We start from the raw sequence: 10,659 nt of genomic DNA on the forward strand, positions 1-10,659 counted from the left end.
TCGTCGTGCAGTAAACCATTTGTTTTGCCTTCGGCTTTTTGCACGCTTCCTTACAACATTTGAAGGTAATGTAGTAATCATATATGCATGTATGCACAAGCAATACACAGGAGCCATAATGCAGTACACATACGTTCACCTATATGCAGTGCTACGCATAACCCCGTTGTGGGTTGCCACAAGTGCCCTGGGCCACGTTCATGCTTCTTATATAGTTCCCCTATATTTGTTGCTACCCGCCGCGGTGGCTCAGTGGCTAAGGCGTTACGCTGCTGAGCACGAGGTCGCGGGTTCGATTCCCGGCCGCGGCGGCCGCTTTTCTAATGGAGGCGAAAAGCAAAAACGCCCGTGTGTACGAGATTTCGGCGCACGTTAAAGATCCCCAGGTGGTCAAAACTAACCCGGCGCCCTCCACTACGGCGCGCCTCATCGCCTGCGTTGCGTCGGCACGTTAAACCCTTCAATCAATCAATCAATCAATCAATCAATCAATCAATCAATCAATCAATCAATCAAAGTTTGTGGTCTGGCTTGTTAGAATGTCCCACGGGTCTAATAGTTCCTTCAAAAGCATAGATATCCCAAATAGCAGGTTAGAAATTCCAGAAAAAATAGTTGTTCGTTCATATGTGCCAAAAATGGCCTACGCACAGTTCACGAATGGAAGAGCGGGCCTGCGTCCGCGATAGATGATCTTGGACTCCGGAAGAGAACTAGCTTGCGGAAGGAGACGAATGGTCGAACGGAACGCTAAAATGAGGGTTGGTAAAAAAGTATCTTTTCATGAAAATAAGAGCTATTTTTTCATGAGTCTGTTAAGCATGTGGCCTCTCCGGCCATGCAAATATATTTCTGGGCTGTCGGCATGTGTCGATGATGTGATGTATCAGCCAATGGGGTCAAGCCTATGGCCTTGGTAGTCGAATTAGGCAGCAAATTTCGGAAGGCGGCTGCGGGCCGGTGCACATGTGTCTGTCGTGATGAGTCAGTGGTGACGTATGTCAGCATGTGAACCTCGATATCTCCGATTCCGCCTGCGACAGTGTCGAATCTGTAGATTGGGAAGGCTTCAAACCTTTCTTCTTCGTGATTCGTTCTAAATATCCATTTTAGCATGGTGACCGTGAATTTGTCAAAAGGGTGGCCCAGACAGGTGACATGCTTCAGGAGTGGAAGATGAGCCAAGGTTTTGGTGTGGGGTCTGTGGTTATTAATTCTTACTCTCAGCGGTGTTTCCTTCTGACTTATGTTCTAGTGTGCGCTGCATATAGTAGTGTACTGAAGAAGGTATACAGCATTAACACTGTCACGATCCCGCGTATTTGAAAGGAGAAGCTAGAAGTAGTGCTTTGAACAAGCGTGTTTGGTATCATGGGGCATAAGTTACAGCGGCCTTTGTTACAAGGTTCAGAGCCGAGAAATTGGGAAGTTTGGGTATTTAAGAAGAAATCATGATGTCTTTCAGGTTTTTTGCTCTCCTTGGACAAAGCGGGGCGGTTCGGGGAGGACACCTCGCATTCGCGCGCTTTCCAGAAGAATGTTGTATTCTCAGGATTGTGTTTACGCTTGCAACGAAGGGAGAATATGTTACAAAACAGTTAGCTCGAGGTTTCAATACGTGACCTTTGCTGCTGTTGATTAGTTCACGTCTGTAGATCATTTTTAATTTTTTCAATGATATCGTTCATAACGGAAAGAGGATAGTGTTGGCGGGTTAAGTCGTTAAGCAGTCGGCCACAGTTGACGACAAAATCTTGAGGGTTGGAAGGTATTCTTTGTAATCGAGTAGACTGGCTCTTTAGGAAATTCCAGTTTTGCAATGTCGAAGATGGCTTCTGTGAAAATGTAGGCATTGGTGTCTGTCAGTGGGTTTCCTGAAGCATGTTGCGAGCCTATGTCCAAGAAGTTAATGCAGAGTACGAGTGAGAGAACCCGATGTTTCTGTGGAAGTTATTGAAGGCTTCAGTAAATGTTAGGAGTTTACTCCCCATAAGCGGCCAGGTCAGAAATATCTCGGCAATGAATCTCCTATAGATGGTATTCACTGAAAAGTGTCGCGGTCGATTTTTTCGCTTGGCAACATTGGAAAAGGCCATGGCTTTGCCGCTTCGGCACAGACATGGCGCGACTTGTGCCACTCGGACCTGTGCCACTTCGCAGAAAAAAAAAAAACACCGGCGTGCGTTGTCTGCCCCGTCTCAACCCGATGCTTGGTGGTGGCGTCAAAAGATTTGCTATTAATCGCACTCACATTAGAATTGAGGCATTACTTTGCCTTGGGTGGGGTACAGTTTCGAACATCAAACACACTTTTTGGGCTTAGCATGGACAAGTACCGCAATCTCGCGGATCACGCGAGATTGCGGTGCTTGTCCGTGCCAGTGCCGTTACGAGCGCCGTGCCGGTGCCAGTGACGACGCACACACATGGTTGCCCACATGTGTGCCATGCCAGTGAATTCACTGCCGTGGCACGCACGCCAGCAACCTGGTGTTTTGCCTTCAGCGATCTCAAAAGCATTATCTCGACGTTAACTACAGCCTACCTGTCGCAAGACACGAGTGAAGTGATTGCCAGCTGCCATGTCTTGGTATCGGCCACAGATTGCTCAGCTCTCTATGAACAAACCAGCGCTGTGGTTTGTGTCTCCTTTCTTAGTGTTCGTGTATAAGTGCGCTACCATTAAGGTGTTCCAAATGCTTCCACCACGTTGGGGTCGGCTGGGGGCGGCCGCCGGCAGCCGATCGCGGGGGCCGTGCTTTAACTTCGGCCGTTCAGCCGCTCATCGACAGATGTCGCTAGCAGTCTGAGGCACATTGGTCCGAGGTTTATTTTTCTTAGTTCCTTTTTATTTTCGCGCTCCAAGTCGCAGCGGCACGGGGCAAGCAAAACTCTCCTCCCATCTTTCCTCCATGGCTCCTCCTCTCTTTGTTTTTCCGTCTCTGCCCCTTCCAGGGCTATCCGGCGCGTCTAGAGGCGCGCATGCGTGACAACGGGATAATGGTCGCCGCTGCTGCAACAGCGGTGCGCTAGAGATGCCGCTGGGCAGGGATTTATACACACCCCCCTAACACCCCCCAACACCCCCCCAGAAGGACTTCGACACCCCCCCAAAAAGTTTCCACAACCACAAGCACCCTGCCTAGGGATTTATACAACACCCCCCCAAACATCTCACCGACACCCCCCAAAATCAAAATTCTGCATAAACCCCTGCCGCCGGGCTCGCCCGCGCGTCGTAAAATAGTAGAAATAATGTGTCAGCGTTCTGAAGACCACAAAAGAGAATATACCCCATCCACAGGGAAGAATCGCAGCAAGAAGTGATTTTGCTTCGTGTTAGCAAAAGGTGAGGCACTCGTTCGTGTAGCGTGAAGTCAATCTGAACAACAGCGCTGGTGTCGTGCAAAGAGCTGTACAACTACGTGTGCCGCGTTTGATGTCAACTTTTGTTATGTCGTGTCCTACATCATGGCTTATCGCCGCACGTTGCGTTTGCGCTCGGTCGCATTTTCGTAACATGAATAAAGTGTTGAAGTGCGATATCGGCTGCCGTCTAACTGTCCGAGAAGCGTACAGGAGCCGTCATAAGAAATTGTAGCGCGGGAGCTGCGGCCGAACCGCATAGGAGCGCCGTGTAGCTGCACCGGCGACAAACGAAAGGACGAGAACACGCATGCGCGTCTGGCGACGGTGATATAGTCCACCTATGCATCCCAAAACCCTTCTTTTAACGTGAATTCGAGAACTCTCCGCAGCGTACTGGTCTCGGCGATGGTGCTGATAGCATACACACCTAAAAATATTTGAAGAAAAAAAGCTGGCACTGCAGATCCCTCTCGGAATTGCCGCTTCTCCGGAAGCTCGCGTGCGCTGGAAGGGTGCCAAAAACATTGTCAGATGTGTCTCTGTCAGATGTGTCTCTCGTCCTTTTGTTTTCCGCCGGTGCAGCTACACGGCGCTCCTATGCGGTTTGGCCACAACTCCCGTGCTCCAATAACTTCTGACGGCACCTGTACGCCTGCACGGCTACGCGCCGGTCTCGACAAGGTATAGTGGGCCGCGCGAACGACGCTGGGCCAGCACCCAAGCAGTGGGGAGAGGGGGGGAACGAAGCATCGACACCCCTCCGAGGTCTGCGCCTCCTCGCAGTGTTGCCATGACAATTGTTACGACTCCAAGTTTAAGATGGCGGCGACATTGCTATGGCAATTACAACTCACTTTTGCCCGCCCAGGCTTACCAGGGGAGGATTTGGCGCTAGTCTCACAATTAGCCGGGACGCTGGGTGGAAGGCTAAGAGGCCGCCGACTGTCGCTAGTCTTCCAGCTCATAGAACTCGCTGCTACGCTTCTACGCTACCGCTATATCTCATCGGCATTCGCGTGAACCTCCCAATTTGTTCGGAAGCATTATTCGGCTTTTGTAATGAACGACTCTGCTGTGCGCGGGCAAGGTGCGGGTGCGCCTGTGTCTATATCCGCGTTCTCAGGAAATGGAGTTGCAGCGTGAGCATTTTGTGCGTCGTGCCGCTTTTCGCTGCCGCGGTTCTAATCGCCAGTTGTTGAGCGGAGTTCTCTAGGGCAAATAGAGCATGAGCACTCAATGCCCGTGCGATTATTCATATATGTTGACCGACGCCACGGCTCAGAATAGCGTGGTAACGGTGAAGACGACGGACGCCGGGGCCTTTTTTTTTCTGCGAGATGCGGACGCATGCGCAGACACGGCGGACACGTTCATGGTGGCTTTCAGTGTTGCCAAGACAAGAAATCGCACGCTAAACTTTTATGTGAATAACATTTATAGAATAATGGTTCTAACGGGTAATCTCCTAAAAACTGGTTTTCCAGTATTCCCGTAATTGGGTCCATATTTGTGACCACAGAGCTGCCATTATTTCTACATAACCCTTGTCATATAACTCAAAACCGTTCATTTCTAGAACGAAGAGGTTTCCAATCATCTGACTTTAAACCGATCTATTAAGCGGCTCCATTTCGTCGTAAGCAAGTATTACTTAATTTATGCCATCTTCATAAGGGATGTTTGCGTACAGCAATGCATCTAGGGTTACTAAAGGCAGTTTGCAGATATGGTATGGTAAATTATTTGGGAAAACCCGCCGTGGTGGCTCAGTGGCTAAGGCGTTGCGTTGCTGAGCATGAGGTCGCGGGTTCGATTCCCGGCCACGGCGGCCGCTTTTCTGATGGAGGCTAAAAGAAAAAAAACGCCTGTGTGTGCGAGATTTCGGTGTACGTTAAATATCCCCAGGGGTTAAGCATTAATCCGTAGCCCTCCACTACGGCGCGCCACATCGCCTGCGTTGCGTCGGCGCGTTAAACCCTGCAGTCAATCATCACATATCAACACAGCAGACCTATTGCGTAAGCTCATGCTGAATCGTGCTGGCCCCGCCGGAAATAGAATTCATAAAGAGCAGTTCATATGAGTACCGTGACTACATGAAACGACGACAGGAGACACCGACAGCCCGAGCCCCTAAGGGGCTTTGCCCCTTAAAACCGGCGGGCTTGCTTTCGTCGTACGACCTGTTTTGTGTCTACGGTTGTAGGAGGCGTGAACAGCGCTTGCCGGAAGTTCGAAACGAAAACACTTCTGGCTGCTCCTTACGGCAAGGCATTCCCAAACCCGCGAATCACGCAGAAACAGCCTCTTACTTTTACCGTGTATCTTTTTGCTTGTTCTTACAGCCAAAGAGTAAGGCTATGTTCAGACTACCGACGCAAAAGCCATATCGTGATCTATGGACGTAAAAAAACGGCGTGTAACGCAGTTAGGTTGGCTGAAACTTGAAATGACGTCATTCTTTAAGTTTTTTACGACAGTGGCGGCAACAGTCCGAACCCGGCCTAATGCTTTACGCATGAAAAGCAACGTAGTGATGTATGTGTACATGATTTTATTGGGTTCGGCTTGCATTAAAAACTGCGCATGTCTAAAGAAGACCGCTCGAAAGATGAGAGTGAAATACCGTTAAAATCAAATTCGTCTTCTTTCGTTGCCGGAATTGCAACACAGGATATGTTCTGTGGTGTGGAGTACGTGATACACAGGGGGTTATGGTATTAGGATGCCCCCATTATTTTTTAGGAAAATAAGAATGCTGGTGATCTTAACCTGTACGAGCATTAGCCGAAACTTTCATAATCAGCTACAACATTACTGACATCCAGCTAGGGTAATGCAACTTCGTCATAATCCTTGTGGCCACGAGCACGCTGGAATCGAAGAGTGGATATTCGACAAGGTCTGACGTGACATCCCTGTTTTGACGTTGTCATAAATAAGAAGGCTGTGTACTGCGAGATGGATGGTGCATTATTCCTTCCATCAGATGTATACAGCTGAAGAACGTCTCCGGGTCTTCCCGACTGAACCGGCATGCGCCAATGTAACTGTCGCAATTTAAAAAGATCAGAGTTTAATGCATTGCCGGCTATCTTAATGACTGCTACATGCAATATATATTAGGTCTCTGAATACACTACACGAGTGAATGATGATTGTCACATGCTAAGCTATTGTATTCACCTGCTATAGTTGTATATGTGGCACCTGTTGCAATATTAAGCATATGATTTAACCAATCAAGTGCAATGACTAAATTATAGGTACACACAAATTCACTTACTTGTGAAGGGAGTCATATATCCTTGGTCTGCTCCGCCTTGCCCAAAATACACGACGGGGCATCGCGACCCGATAACGCGCATATGTACGTAAGTTTAAGAGGCTTCAAAGGCGTTTTCTATAGACAGACTAAGATTTTCTGGCCAAAACCGCTGGCATTTCAGGCAAAACCACCTTCAGGCGGGGTGGTCTTGATAACCGTGTGCGAAAAGCGGCCATTTCTGATCATTAGCGAAGGCCCGCAGGGGATAATTGTGAAGGACAAAATAATTTTCTTTGTGTGCGGGTATATACGTTGGCTACATCGGAGTGGAAGTACATGTAGACGCGAGATTGCGTGAGATTGCGTGAGATTGCGTGTTTCAGTAATCGAAGGAGCTTGCATCAATCGAAATATCGTACAGACCCGTAAGGAAGACTTACGGACCTGCGTACATGATTACTTTTCTGCTTAGCCTTGCCCTCCTCTAGAAAACCATCTTATTGTGCAAATAATAATAATCAATCAATCAATCAATCAATCAATCAATCAATCAATCAATCAATCAATCAATCAATCAATCAATCAATCAATCAATCAATCAATCAATCAATCAATCAATCAATCAATCAATCACGTTTATTTGCGTGCCCAGGAACAGCCAGAGGCCTGAGTGCTGGCGCACGGGTAGTTACATGAAAACAAAATACAAGAAACATATAGCAAGAAACAAACAAGCGACAAGACACACACAAATTGAAGTAGTGAAAATTACAGAAATAAAGCACAGGCGGAGCCTGGGTACAGGTAAAAAATAAAAAAAGAAGATCCCTATGTTGCTCTGCCTGTCGTAAAGGCCACACGACAGGCAGAGCAACAAAGTTTGACAGTAATACAACATAATAATAATAATAATAATAATAATAATAATAATAATAATAATAATAATAATAATAATAATAATAATCAATCAATCAATCAATCAATCAATCAACCTTTATTTTCAGTGCCCAGGAACAACCTTAAGGTCTTGGTGCTGGCACACCATATACAATACATTATTAAAAGAAACGTAAGACAGCACGGCACAACACACAAAATCCCCGATATGACAGAAAAGCAAAAAAAAAAAAAACCGGCGTTGCAAGCTATGGCACTCGGCCAGCGAAACTTTCAAGGCACTTGAAAAAGGAAATATACAACAAAATACACAGTGCACATGATGGAGACAGAATGTACATATAAAACGAGAGTTTTGATTTTTGAAAAGTCACACTGCAATAAAGTATTACCCTAAAACGAGCGATGCCTTTGCGATATCCCATCTTGTCGAGACACACAGCAAACAGAGCAACACGTTTGACAGAACAATAGCGAAAAAAAACAATGGCAGGAGTATAGACATAAATGATCAGACCAACAAATCGCAGAGATAATAAAAATGATGAATGAAACAACCAATTAATTGTTCATTAGTGTGTCAAGGAACGATGTGCTGGTGCGAAAAGAAAGAAAAGTGTATATCTCAGAGAAATGTAGAAAATAGCATTGTATAGTGTAAACGAGAATGAGACACTTTGAGATACACACACGCCGACACACGCACATGACCCGAGCACATATGCAAACAAGGCATTGCAATCAATGCATAGCAATAAGACACTGCTGACTGCTATGGAGACTACAAGTGTAATACAGCAAGGCATGATTAAAACTCTGTACACTGAAACATGTATACCGGAAAAAGATATTAGCTAAAGATCACGCCACAATGAAGGCATAAAACTTAGATACACAAGTGAATATCGAAACAATTAGCATACATACATAGTTAACCGACCCCGGCAGCATAAAGTGTGTGAATGGACGTTACATACTAGGGCAAGCAAACTACTCCTGGTTTGTCAAGCGACGCAGTTTCTTACAAAAAGCTGGAAAGGGACGATGGAATACGTCCAAACTTTCTGCGTGCATATTGTATAGGTGCTGAATGCGTCCCACGGGACTCTTGACACGGGCAGAGACATGAAACGGTCTAGGTGCCCTGGTGTTGCCTGTCGGGGTTCTCAAATTTATGGCACCCAGCAACTCTGTACAATCAATGAGGCTGTGGACCAGTTTGTACAAGAATAAAAGGTCAGCCTTGGCCCTCCTACTGTGTAATGGGTCCATTACAAGCAAGCTGGCGTCATCAACACCAGGATCATCTTTAGCCTTCGCAGTAGCGTACCTATGCTTTAGTATTGAGAGAAATTTAGTTTGCACTCTCTCAATGGCCGCCGCGTTGGACCGACACGTTGCATTCCAGACCACGGATGCGGATTCCAATAGAGGGCGACACATTGAGGTATGGAGCTGAAGAAATGTGTCTGGATAGTTGAATTCTCTGGAGACACGACATGTTGCACCTAGTGTTCGCAAAGAACGACGGGTAATCTCATTAGTATGGGCTGTAAATGTGAGCTTAGAGTCAAACAAAACTCCCAAGTCTCTGATTTGGCATACCCGATTCAGATCCTCTTCACTTATGCGATAGGTGAAATTGATATCATCTGTTTTACGGGTATACGACACCACTTTGGTTTTTGCACTATTGAGTATCAACTTGTTTCTGTTGCACCAGCCCGAAAACGCGGCGATATCACATTGCAGTTGTGCACAGTCTGAGATGTTGCCAATAACTTTGAATATTTTTATATCGTCTGCGTATAGCAAGAACGATGAGTACTGAATTGCTGTCGAAACATCGTTGACAAACAGTGAAAACAAAAGAGGACCAAGGACTGAGCCCTGAGGCACTCCGCTGGTGGCTGAGTACGTTCCGGAGTGTTGCCCGTTACAGTGAACGTAGCAGTGACGACTGGTAAGGTAGTCACGAAGCAGATCCAGCAACGGATCAGGAATGTCAAGGTGGGAAAGTTTTCTACACAACAATGAATGGGAAACCACATCGAACGCCTTGCTAAGGTCACAGTATACCACGTCAAGTTGGCCTCGGTCTTCCACTGCCTTTGACACATGTTCCATAAAAGAAACTAAGTTTGTAGTGGTCGAGCGGCCACGTATAAAACCATGTTGATTTGGAATAATTTCATATCTTACTCTGGATGTAATGAGGGAATGAATTATAGATTCAAAAATTTTAGAAGCACTGCACAGGAGGGAAATCGGTCTATAATTTTTTGCATCTGTTTTTGACCCGGATTTGTGTACAGGTACAACTTTAGCAATTTTCCAACAGTTAGGAAACGTGCCAGTACTAATACAGTTGTTAAACACACATACAAGCACTGGAGCAAGGATAGGACTGAAAGCCTTGAGTAGAGCCATGGGAATGCCATCTGGGCCACAGGCTAGCGAGGGCTTCGCGTCCCGTAGGCTTTTCATCACGATTTCCTCCCCCACAAATGCCGTGCTCTGTGCCGTACCGCGACAATTGGACATCGGAGCTGACGGAACGTCGCAGGTATCCCTATACACCGTTTTAAACTGCTGAGCGAACGCGGCAGGGACGTCATCGATGATTACTCCATCGGAGTTAAGAAGATTAATGCATTCAGTGTTATTCTGGGGTGATCTACTGCGGACATATTTCCATAAATCTTTGGGGTTCCTTTTAAGATTGCTTTCTATGGACGTAATGTATGCAGACCGATCACGATCATACAGTTTTTTACAAAGTGACCGGTATTCTTTAAATTCTAACTTCCATTTTGTCACCCCATTCTTTTGAGCTTTCCTGTGGGCACGCTCTTTGCCTTTTAGCGCCGACCGGAGTTCACTCGAGAACCAGAAAGGATGCTTCGAAGATTTGGATTTTTTTAGTGGTATATATCTGCGCATACCTTCTTGCAGTACTTTGGTTAATTCGCTGGCCTGAAAATTTGGGTCATTTGACGCGAGGATTGCCGACCAATCAAAATTCGACAAGTACTGGTAAAAACTAATGTAGTCACCTGCAGCAAAATTATAGCGGGGGAGTTCGGAAACACGTGGCTTGGCCTTTTGCACATCACTATGAATAG

This window comes from Haemaphysalis longicornis, unplaced genomic scaffold (assembly GCF_048455015.1).
Source record: "Haemaphysalis longicornis isolate Haplotype H1 unplaced genomic scaffold, Haemaphysalis longicornis Haplotype H1 scaffold_1, whole genome shotgun sequence".
Lineage (NCBI taxonomy): Eukaryota > Metazoa > Arthropoda > Arachnida > Ixodida > Ixodidae > Haemaphysalis > Haemaphysalis longicornis.